Below are 12,605 nucleotides of genomic sequence, written 5' to 3'. Positions count from 1 at the left end.
CGAAGGGGGAATGCATTTTCCCGCCTAATACTCGGACCTAGCTTTTCACTTAAAAACGGCAACTATGGGAAAGTGAGGAAGGACAGCTGATGAAACATGTGTAAAATTAACCAGATTTCTTAAGTTCCCCAAAAATCTGATGTATGGATTGCAACACTTTAGTCACACATTTCTGTGGTAATGTCGTGGTTATAACACTGGACTCGGTTAACAGTCCAGAGGCGAAGAGTTAAAATCTCATTGTGCCCAAGCAGGGAGATTGGATTCAGGTAATTTCTGGGCTGGCACCAGTTAGAGTAACCATGACAATTGTTGTATTGTCCTCGGATGGCTGGGCTGATTGGCCATGTACCTGCGCACTTGCAAATCGCATCAGAGCATCCATGTCGACGGCCAAGGTCCCCCTCCAGATTTCTCTCACCACACCTTCAGCTTTCAACAAAAGGCCCCTGAATATCCTTCCCTTTGATGTCTCCCTAGCTCCCTCCAAATTTCTGCGAGGTGCCCAGTTGTTATGCTTTGTTAACCGTTGTGCACAAGGAACTGCAGGAGTTCAGCTGGCTGCAGGTTAGGCTGCCGCTTTAATGGCCTGAGATGGCTGCCCTTCCTGGCTTTTGCAGGGGGTACATGTGAGCCCTCCGCTGAGCGAGAGAGCTGGCTTTGTAAGATGGCCATTGGAATGTCTAACTAGCTAGTGTTCACCTTTGCTATCTGGTAAGCTTCACACTGGATAGTTCGGTGGGGGCTGATAGGTGTTCAACCTGTAACCTCCTCCTGCTTAACTCCAGTCCTCCCCTTGTCCAGTTTTGGGTGGGAAGCTGCCTTGACAATAAAAGCTCTGTTAAAGCCCATTCATTCAACATAGGCAGATTTGGTGTCCTTATTATTTTTATTACGTCCATGTCATATAGAATTTACAGTGCAGAAGGAGGCCATTCGGCCCATCGAGTCTGCACCAGCTCTTGGAAAGAGCACCCTACCCAAGGTCAGCACTTCCAGCCTATCCCCATAACCCAGTAACCCCATCCAACACTAAGGGCAATTTTGGACACAAAGGGCAATTTAGCATGGCCAATCCACCTAACCTGCACATCTTTGGACTGTGGGAGGAAACCGGAGCACCTGGCGTGCAGTATCCGATACTCAGTTGGGACAGGTGCAAGTTCGCAATCTAATACTAACACCACCTTAAAAGAAGCCAGGATGCTTCTGAAAATGATTCAGTATTGTTCCTTCCAACTCTGTTCTTCTCTTTGGGGAAGAATTTAGCCTCAGGTACATTATCTGTCTGGGTGAGATTGCCAATGCAATGAGTGGTGCTGCCAGGTTATGGGTAGCATAGTGCTGAGGAGTAATGCCCCAGTGAGTTGACTTGGCACTGCTGAATCTACTTAGGTTCTTTGTAGCCGACAGAGAGGAGATTTTCATCCATCAGCTGGAGCTGGATTGAAACTCATTGGATTACAGAGAGAAACAAACGCACTGCACCACCTGCTCTCTCTTTCAGGAGTAACATTATCACATCATTACACTTGGCAAGCAGCAAATGTCACTGCTTTTATTTTGCATGACGTCAGAGGCTTTCACTGGCATTTTTGATGTGGTTGGGAATTTTGAGATCTGCCTTGCCTGTGTGCCGCTTGACGCATTGCATCATGTGACACAAACCGGGGGCGAATGATCGACGATCCTTTAAAACAGAGCTGAGGAGGAATTTGTTCAGCCGGGGGTAGTGAATCTGTGGAACTCTTTGCCGCAGAAGGCTGTGGAGGCCAATTCACTGAGTGTCTTTAAGGCAGAGATAGCTAGGTTCTTGATTGATAAGGGGATCAGGGGTTGTGGGGAGAAGGCAGGAGAATGGGGATGAGAAAATATCAGCCATGATTGAATGGCGGAGCAGACTCGATGGGCCGAGTGGCCTAATTCTGCTCCTCTGTCTTATGGCTTTATGGTGCGTGAGCCTTTCATTTCAAAGGGTTTTGGCAGCAGTAGAGGTCAGGCACCTGGTGACAGTGGTCGGAGGCTGGGGGCGGGTAGAGGGGGAGCGGGATGGGGTGGAGAGGGGCGGTGGTGCGAAAGGGGGGTGTTGGCAATGCAATAGCAGTGCCATTCTTGGTAAGCTAACAACCCTGCACTTTGCTCTCTCGAATAGTTCTGCTTTCTAAAGTGTTATTTTATACTTTTCCTCACTGCAAAGCAAGAGTAGGAGAGGGAAGGGCTGAGTCTCAGCTGGAGGCATGTGGAGCTTAGTAAGTCTGCTGAGGGACACGTAGACGAAGGTGATGGAGGCAGCAAGTGGTTATTAGTTGACCATGACTAGAGTGCTGTCACTTGTCTCATCTGCTCATACTTTTGTACTTAACCCTGAAGGAAGGGTCCTTTCACATGTTTTATTTATGCACTGGATGTGGACGTCACTGGAAAGGCCATACTTATGATGACTTATTTCCCTTGAAAAGTTGCTGATGAACCACCTTATTGAACATTTGCAGTTGTGTGGGATAGGTACTCCCACAGAGCTCTGAGGGAAGAATTTCCCAGACTTGATATGAGTGACAATGAAGGAATGACCATATATTTCAATCAGGACCGTGTGTGGTTTGGAGGGAACTTGCTAATGGTGGTGTTTCCATGAGTTCTTCTAGGTTTGCAGAGGTCACAGGTTTGGGAGGTATTCATAGAATCATAGAATTCCTACATTGCATAAGGAGACCATTCGCCCTATTGAGTGTGCACCGACCCTCCGAAAGAGCACCCTAACCAAGGTCCTCTCCTCCATCCTATCCTGTAATCCCACCTAGCCTTTGGACAGTAAGGGGCAATTTAGCATGGCTGATCCATCTCACCTGCACATCTTGGGACTATGGGAGGAAACCGGAAGACCCGGAGGAAACCCGCGCAGTCACGGGGAGAATTTGCAAATTCCACACCGACAGTCATCTAAGGTCAGAATCGAACCCGGGTCCCTGCCGCTGTGAAGCAGCAGTGATAATCACTGTGTCATCGTGCTGCCTGGTGTTCATAGAATTTACAGTGCAGAAGGAGGCCATTCGGCCCATCGAGTCTGCACCGGCTCTTGGAAAGAGCACCCTACCCAAGCCCACACCTCCACCCTATCCCCAGAACTCAGCAACCCCACCCAATACTAAGGGCAATTTTGGACACTAAGGGCAATTTAGCATGGCCAATCCACCTAACCTGCACATCTTTGGACTGTGGGAGGAAACCGGAGCACCCGGAGGAAACCCACACACACACAGGGAGAATGTGCAGACTCCGCAGACAGTGACTCAAGCCAGAATCGAACCTGGGACCCTGGAGCTGTGAAGCAATTGTGCTAACCACTGTGCTACCGTGCTGCCCTCAGCTGTTGCTGTTGAACAACAGCCCGTGCTGTTGAAGGAGCCTTTGCGAATTGCTGAAGTGTATCTCGTAGATGGGACAAATTGTTGCCACTGTGTAATGCTGGTGGGTGGGAGTGAATGTTTAAGGTGGTGAATGAGGTGCTCGAGGAGAGTATTCCATCACACTTCTGACTTGTGTAGATGGTGAGGGGGTTAGTCAGGAGATGAGACAGTCATCACAGAGTACCCAACCTTGGTCTTTTATCACAGTTTTTGTGGGACTAGCCCAGTTGAATTCTTATTTAAGGATGAATATAAATGAGACGAAGGCAGTTCAGAGAAGGTTTACTAGACTGATACAAAAAATGAGCGGGTTGTCTTTTGAGGTTAGGTTAAAAGTGGACTTATTTCCAGTCGAGTTTCGAACAGTGAAGGGTGGCCTGATATAAAATCCTGAGCAGTCTTGACAAGGTGATTGTGGAAAGGATTTTCCCTCTTGTGGGCGAGACCAAGGCCATGTGTTAAAATTAGGAGTTACCAGTTTAGGACAAGAGGCGAGGAAAAATTTATTTTCCCTCGAAGGGTTGTATGACTTTGGAACTCTCTGCCCCAGAAGGCCGCGGAGGCGGGGTCACGAAATATTTTTAAGGTTGAGGGAGATATATTCTTGTTGGGGGGGGGGGAAAGGGGATTAAAGGATCTCAGAGGTAGATGAGAAAATGGAATTCGAATCAAAAACAGATCAGTCACAATCCGATTAAATGGCAGAGCAGGCTTGACAGGCCGAGTGACCTACCTCTGCCCCTAATTGGTATGTATGTATGTTCGTATGAATCACTGTTGAACATCCACCAAAACCAACATCCACCCCTGTTGGAACTACAAAATATTACAAGGTTTTGACAGGGCAGAAACAGGCGATTCGGCCCATGTCTATAGCAGTCCTAATGCTCCACAGGGGCCTTTTCCCAGCCCTCTCTTTTGAAACCTGTCAGCATACCCTACTGTTCATTTCTCCCTCATGAGTTGTGGGGAATCGTGGAATGAAATGTTAGCTGCAAGTTTTCGTCAAGGCCTGAAATATTTCTAACACCTTCTGTATATGGTTGGATGATATTTTCTATCAGTGGTCCTAGTCACCTGTGAACTAAACCCTAGTATCTTTTGGGCGCCCAGATACGAAAGCTGCCTTGCAAATATGCGAAGAGGTTTACGAGAGGATTTGTGGGGTGTCGAATGCACTCCCTCGTCATTCCATAGGCAGAAAACACCACGCCATTGATCCTTGTGCACAGGTTAAAATGACCATCCTAATTTATTTAAGGACAGAATTATACACAGATCAAGAGTTGGAGATATTATTTAGAATAATGGCTAGACTTCCATAAAAAACATGATGGGCTATTTAAAAGACAAGCAGTCATAGTTACAACAACCTCTCAGAAACCTGTGTGAAATGTGCAGTCAATAATGGGATATATGCACATGGCCAGTCCTAATTATCCACTTCATCTGTAGATGCCACAGAACAGAGTATCAAAGATCACATTGAATTGGAATTCCAATTATTTCTCTGTAGCCGTTTGACATTCAAAATGTGAACAGTTTCAACACTTTGGGAAAAATATAATTGCTTATAACAACCCAGCCTTCAAATCTAGAATGGATGGTTTATACTGACATTTGACCACAACTGAGAATTACATTTTTCATTTGCAATCTTAAGCCATCAAAATATTTATTATCTTAATTGATCTCTGAGCAAAAGACGTTTCCACTTTCAAAGATGGGCCATTTTTGCTTTTCGTTTTGAAACTTCAGAAGGCAGCCCCATATTAAACTAAAAAAGATTTGTTAAACGAAAGAACTCCTGTATTGTTTGGAGCCCTTGGCTTATATGGCTGAAAGACCATGCAGTCATTCGTAAAGAGTATAACCCCCATGCCACAGCTGGACATATCAAGGCCCTTCATGGCTAGACACTTGGCAGGCACCATTCTATTCTCCACATGGCATCAGGGCCAAGCAACTGTGGGACAATTGGGTGACTTTTGTGCAGCCCTGCGAAAACACTGCAGTGGTCCTAAGCAGGATTTCTTGAACGAGATTTGAAGATCGGACGAGAGGAAGTCTTCCCAGGTTTGAAGGGGGCCTGGGAAAACCGGGTAACGCCATGTCGGGACGGCACCCCAATCCTTTCTCACCTCTGGGGGAGTTTCCCAGGGTTGGTCTGGGAACAAATTCAACAGCCCTCTCCATGGGGTGGGCAGCCGACCAAAGTCTACGTTGGGGTTATTTACCAAATGTGACCGCCATTTCCCACTGTCAGAATGTCAGCTCCTTGGGAGGTGGCCTCTTGCCAGATGTTCAATGGGCCAGGGCATGCTGGTTGTAACGGGGTGGAGCAGGGGTGGGGCTGCAATGCCGATCGGGAACCAGAGATACTCTTCCAGAGGAGTTTTTCCGTCTGTTCTTTAGGCCACTCATGGTATTGTGCCCTCTTTCTTTTTCAGTTGTAGAAGGGGGGCTTTGTAAGCGCCTCCATTTTTTTTGTGCCCCCTCTTCTCCAGAGCTCCCAGCATTCCTGGTGCGGCCGTCATTCTGACATTTCTGCTGGTTCTCCCATTGCGCCTCTCGTTTCCCTGGTCCAACTGCCACCCTTAATTGGATGGTGTGGGTGGAGTCGACCAATCAGGAGGCCACCGCATTTAAAGCTGTGCTGGCAGGCGGACAGCTGGCAAGTCTCGTCTTCGGACCCCGATGTGATCCCAATTCTCGCAGGAAAATTCCAGCCAATCTCTCTGTCTCGTGCACGCCCCCGCCCCACCACTTCCAACACTTTGGGTTCAAATCTATCGCTGTTCACGTGACTGGGTTTTGAGTGAGTGAAAAGCTCGCCTTTAATCTCACACTGATCTAACACACAGGGCTGGATTCTCTGAACCCCAACGCGGAAATCGTGCCCGGCGCCGTTTCGGTGATTCTCCGGGCACCGGAAATCAGCGTCACTGGGGAGTACGCCACCCCGTCGAGGGGGCCATTGCCAGAGTCCCACTCAGCAATCCTCCGTCCCCAACCGGCCAAGTTCCCGACGACGTGGAACTAACCTGCCATTGCCGGTCGGGATGCTCGTGTGGAGGCTGCGGACTCAGTCCATGGTCGCCCTGGTCGAGGGCGGGCGGAATGGAGACAGTCCTGGACCGCAAGTGGTTGCATTACCGGCAGTAGCCACTGCCCCCTTGCTGACGCTGCTGAGCAAAGAAGAGCTGCCGCCCTCTGATTGGTCCACAGCTCTCGGGGCGCATGACACATTTAACTGTCACTCAGATAGGTTAAATAATGACACTGACAAGGGATATAGCATAACAAAATGTAATAAAATTTATTGAACTACGCTTCAAAACCAGAAGGTTAAGAATAGCATCCTGATAGCTGATACATGGAAAATATCACTGTATGGATCTTATCAATGATACAATCATATCTGTCTCCTCAATTCTGCATCTTTACTGTTACAGAAATCCGCTGGTCTCGCTCTCTCATCCAATGCTGTATTTGTTGATTAAGCCACAGGCACTAAAAGGGTTGATCTCATCCAGTTGCCTGCTTTGATTCCTCAAGCTCTTCCCCAATCCAGTCCAGCTCAGGCCCTCTGTTCCCATTCCTGCTCCATGTGCTGATCAGATGCCCAGGGTGATGATGCATGGGAAACAAAGGGGGAAATGGCAAATGAAATATTGGCATAAGAGTTGGCAGTGCGTGCCATTTACAAGATACACTGCAGCAACTCACCAAAGCTACAGTACCTTCCAAACCCCTGGCTTCTACCATCTAGAAGGACAAGGGGAGCAGACACAGGGGAACGCAGCCACCTTGCAAGTTCCTCTCCGCGCCACACGCCATCCTTACTTGGAAATATATCGCTGTTCCTTCAAAATCCTGGAACTCCCTCCCTAACAGCACTGTGGGTGTACCTGCACCACAAGGATTCCAGCAGCTCAAGACGGCAGCTCACCACCATCCTCTCAAGGCAATTAGGGATGGGCAATAAAAATATTGGTCGAGCTGAATGATGCCCATGTCCCAGGAATGAATTTAAAATAAAATTTCAAGGGGAAATAAAAGGAGGGATGTTTTACTGCACTGTTGAGGCCACATCTGGAATACCGTATACAGATTTCCTTCTCCTTATTTGAATAAGGATGTAATTGCATTTGAAGCAGTTCAGAGAAGGTTGTCTTGACTTATTCCTTGAGGGGATATCTTAGGACGAAAGGTTGAAGAGGTTGGCCCTATACCTACTGGCGTTTAGAAGATTGAGACATGACTTCCGGGTGCGGCGATGACCAGCTAAGTCGCACGTTTCGGCAGCTCCTGGTGGAACGGACTTTTGGGCTCTTAATAAGAGCCCCAACGGCAATTTTAACGGCTAAAAGCACTGTGCAGTAAACCAGAAGGGAATCCCCCCTGGATACGGATGGAAAAAGGAGAGGAAAGTGGCCGGATTGCGGTGGATCCTTTAGAGCAGCGGCAAGGAAGGCAAGCAAAAACCAAGATGGCGTCGGAAGGTGGCAGTTTAATATGGGGCCCTGAACAACACGAGTTTTTGAAACGCTGCGTGGGAGAGCTTAAAAAGGAGATGAAGAAGGAGCTGTTGGCCCCGATATTACAGGCGATTGAAGGGCTAAAAGATGAGCAAAAGACCCAGGAGCGGGAGCTTCGGGTCGTGAAGGCAAAGGCTGCCGAGAACGAGGACGATATACCGGGCCTGGTGGTGAAGACGGAGATGCACGAGGCACACCACAAACGATGTGTGGAAAGGCTGGAGGTGCTGGAGAATAATGCGAGGAGGAAGAATTTAAGGATTCTTGGTCTTCCTGAAGGTACAGAAGGGGCGGACGTCGGGGCATATGTGAGCACGATGCTGCACTCGTTGATGGGATCGGGGGTCCCGACGGGTCCACTGGAGGTGGAGGGAGCCTATCGAGTTATGGCGCGAAGACCGAGGGCTGGAGAAATTCCTCGAGCCATAGTGGTGAGATTCCTCCGTTTTAAGGACAGAGAGACGGTCCTAAAATGGGCAAAGAAAACTCGGAGCAGTAGATGGGAGAACGCGGTGATCCGCGTATATCAAGACTGGAGTGCGGAGGTGGCGAGAAGGAGGGCGAGCTTTAATCGGGCCAAGGCGGTGCTTCATAAAAAGAAGATTAAATTTGGAATGCTGCAGCTGGCAAGACTGTGCGTCACATATCAAGGGAAGCACCACTACTTTGAAACGGCGGATGAGGCGTGGACATTTATTGTTGAAGAGAAATTGGAATGAGTGGGTTATTAAAAAAGAACGTTCGAGACAAAGTGGTGGGGCGAATATGGGGGGCGAAGAGGGGGGAAAAAGGGGGGAGAGATGATTTTTATGTTGTTAATCCTGCGACCCGGTAACTTTTCTCTCTTCCACAGGTTGTGGGGGAGGGAGGAAGGGAGGTGGAGGAGTTGGGGGCGTTGGCCATTGGGGACGGGGCCAAAAGGGAAGCGCGGGCTTTGTTCCCGCGCTATGATAATTATGGCGGGAATAGGGAAGCAGGAAGGAGGGGGCGTCGCACGGTGCGAGCCGAGGTCACGGGGGGAAGCCGAGGTCGGCCAGAGTTTGCTGACTTCTGGGAGCAACATGGGGGGTGTAACTACGCTAGTGGGGGATCTAGCGGGGGGGTGTGGGAGGGGGGGATTTACTGGGTTGCCGCTGCTGGGGAGAAAGGGGAGCTGGTATGGAGTGGGGTGGGCGGGGCGGGGGGGCACCGCCTGGGAGGGACACAGCTGCGTGGGAACCGGGTGAGGAGCTGGGTAAAAGGGGATGGCTAATCGACAAGGGGGGGGGTTAAAGAGCCCCCCAACTCGGCTGATCACGTGGAACGTGAGAGGGCTGAACGGGCCGATAAAGAGGGCACGGGTACTCGCACACCTAAAGAAACTTAAGGCAGATGTGGCTATGTTACAGGAGACGCATTTGAAACTGATAGACCAGGTTAGACTACGCAAAGGATGGGTGGGGCAGGTGTTTCATTCGGGGCTAGATGCGAAAAACAGGGGGTTGGCTATATTAGTGGGGAAGCGGGTAATGTTTGAGGCAAAGACCATAGTGGCGGATAGTGGGGGCAGATACGTGATGGTGAGTGGCAAATTACAGGGGGAGGCGGTGGTCTTAGTGAACATATATGCCCCGAACTGGGATGATGCCGACTTTATGAGGCGCATGTTAGGACGTATCCCGGACCTAGAGGTTGGTAATTGGTGGAGATTTTAACACGGTGCTGGAACCAGGGCTGGACAGATCGAGGTCCAGGACTGGAAGGAGGACGGCAGCAGCCAAGGTGCTTAAAGACTTTATGGAGCAGATGGGAGGAGTAGACCCATGGAGATTTAGTAGACCTAGGTGTAAGGAGTTTTCGTTTTTCTCCAATGTCCACAAAGTTTATTCGCGAATAGACTTTTTTGTTTTGGGAAGGGCGCTGATCCCGAAGGTGAGGGGGACGGAGTATATGGCCATAGCTATTTCGGATCACGCTCCACATTGGGTGGACTTGGAGATAGGGGAGGAAAAAGAACGGCGTCCACCCTGGAGAATGGACATGGGACTAATGGCGGATGAGGGGGTGTGTCTAAGGGTGAGGGGGTGTATTGAAAAGTACTTGGAACTCAATGATAATGGGGAGGTCCAGGTGGGAGTGGTCTGGGAGGCGCTGAAGGCAGTGGTTAGAGGGGAGCTCTAACCCCTCAGGGCACATAAAGGAAAGCAGGAGAGTAGGGAACGGGAGCGGTTGCTGCAAGAACTTCTGAGGGTGGACAGGCAATATGCGGAGGCACCGGAGGAGGGACTGTACAGGGAAAGGCAAAGGCTACACGTAGAATTTGATTTGCTGACTACGGGTACTGCAGAGGCACAGTGGAGGAAGGCACAGGGTGTACAGTACGAACATGGGGAGAAGGCGAGCAGGTTGCTGGCCCACCAATTGAGGAAAAGGGGAGCAGCGAGGGAAATAGGGGGGGTGAGGGATGAGGAGGGAGAGATGGAGCGGGGAGCGGAGAGAGTGAATGGAGTGTTCAAGGCATTCTATGAAAGGTTATATGAAGCTCAGCCCCCGGATGGGAAGGAGAGAATTATGTGTTTTCTGGACCAGCTGGAATTTCCTAAGGTGGAGGAGCAGGAGAGGGTGGGACTGGGAGCACAGATCGAAATGGAGGAAGTAGTAAAAGGAATTAGGAGCATGCAGGCGGGGAAGGCTCCGGGACTGGATGGATTCCCAGTTGAATTTTACAGGAAATACGTGGACTTGCTCGCCCCGCTACTGATGAGAACCTTTAATGAGGCGAGGGAAAGGGGACAGCTGCCCCCGACTATGTCAGAGGCAATGATATCGCTTCTCCTAAAGAAAGAAAAAGACCCGCTGCAATGCGGGTCCTATAGGCCTATTTCCCTCCTGAATGTAGACGCTAAGATTCTGGCCAAGGTAATGGCAATGAGGATAGAGGATTGTGTCCCGGGGGTGGTCCATGAGGACCAAACTGGGTTTGTGAAGGGGAGACAGCTGAATACGAATATACGGAGGCTGCTTGGGGTAATGATGATGCCCCCACCAGAGGGGGAAGCGGAGATAGTGGTGGCGATGGATGCCGAGAAAGCATTTGATAGAGTGGAGTGGGATTATTTGTGGGAGGTGTTGAGGAGATTTGGCTTTGGAGAGGAGTATATGAGATGGGGACAGCTGCTGTATAGGGCCCCGATGGCGAGCGTGGTCACGAATGGACGGGGGTCTGCATATTTTCGGCTCCATAGAGGGACGAGGCAGGGATGTCCTCTGTCCCCATTATTGTTTGCACTGGCGATTGAGCCTCTGGCAATAGCACTGAGGGGTTCCAGGAAGTGGAGGGGAGTACTCAGGGGAGGAGAAGAACACCGGGTATCTCTGTATGCGGACAATTTGTTGTTGTATGGCGGACCCGGCGGAGGGGATGCCAGAGATAATGCGGATACTTGGGGAGTTTGGAGAATTTTCAGGATATAAACTGAACATGGGGAAAAGTGAGTTGTTTGTGGTGCATCCAGGGGGGCAGAGCAGAGAAATAGAGGACTTACCGCTGAGGAAGGTAACAAGGGACTTTCGCTATTTGGGGATCCAGATAGCCAAGAATTGGGGTACATTGCATCGGTTAAATTTGACGCGGTTGGTGGAACAGATGGAGGAGGACTTCAAGAGATGGGACATGGTGTCCCTGTCACTGGCAGGGAGGGTGCAGGCGATTAAAATGGTGGTCCTCCCGAGGTTCCTTTTTGTGTTTCAGTGCCTCCCGGTGGTGATCACAAAGGCTTTTTTCAAAAGGATTGAGAAGAATATCATGAGTTTTGTGTGGGCCGGGAAGACCTCGAGAGTGAGGAGGGGATTTCTGCAGCGTAGTAGGGATAGGGGGGGGCTGGCACTACCGAGCCTAAGTGAGTACTACTGGGCCGCCAATATCTCAATGGTATGTAAGTGGATGGGAGAAGAGGAGGGAGCGGCGTGGAAGAGATTGGAGAGGGCGTCCTGCAGAGGGACTAGCCTACAAGCTACGGTGACGGCGCCGTTGCTGTTCTCACCGAAGAAATACACCACAAGCCCGGTGGTGGTGGCTACTCTGAAAATCTGGGGGCAGTGGAGACGGCATAGGGGTAAGACGGGAGCCTCGGTGTGGTCCCCGGTAAGAAATAACCATAGGTTTGCTCCGGGGAGAATGGATGGGGGATTTGGAACATGGCAAAGAGCAGGAGTAACACAATTGAGAGATCTGTTTGTAGATGGGACGTTTGCAAGTCTGGGAGCGCTGACCGAAAAATGTGGGTTGCCCCAAGGGAATGCATTCCGGTATATGCAACTGAGGGCTTTTGCGAGGCAACAGGTGAGGGAATTCCCGCAGCTCCCGACACAGGAGGTGCAGGACAGAGTGATCTCAAAGACATGGGTGGGGGACGGTAAGGTATCAGACATATATAAGGAAATGAGGGACGAGGGGGAGATTATGGTAGATGAGCTGAAAGGGAAATGGGAAGAGGAGCTGGGGAGGAGATTGAGGAGGGGCTGTGGGCTGATCCCCTAAGTAGGGTAAACTCATCGTCCTTGTGTGCCAGGCTAAGCCTGATACAATTTAAGGTGTTACACAGGGCGCATATGACTGGAGCACGGCTCAGTAAATTTTTTGGAGTAGAGGATAGGTGTGCGAGATGCTCGAGAAGCC

This window comes from Scyliorhinus torazame, chromosome 13, assembly GCF_047496885.1.
Source record: "Scyliorhinus torazame isolate Kashiwa2021f chromosome 13, sScyTor2.1, whole genome shotgun sequence".
Lineage (NCBI taxonomy): Eukaryota > Metazoa > Chordata > Chondrichthyes > Carcharhiniformes > Scyliorhinidae > Scyliorhinus > Scyliorhinus torazame.
This window is presented reverse-complemented; position numbering follows the sequence as displayed.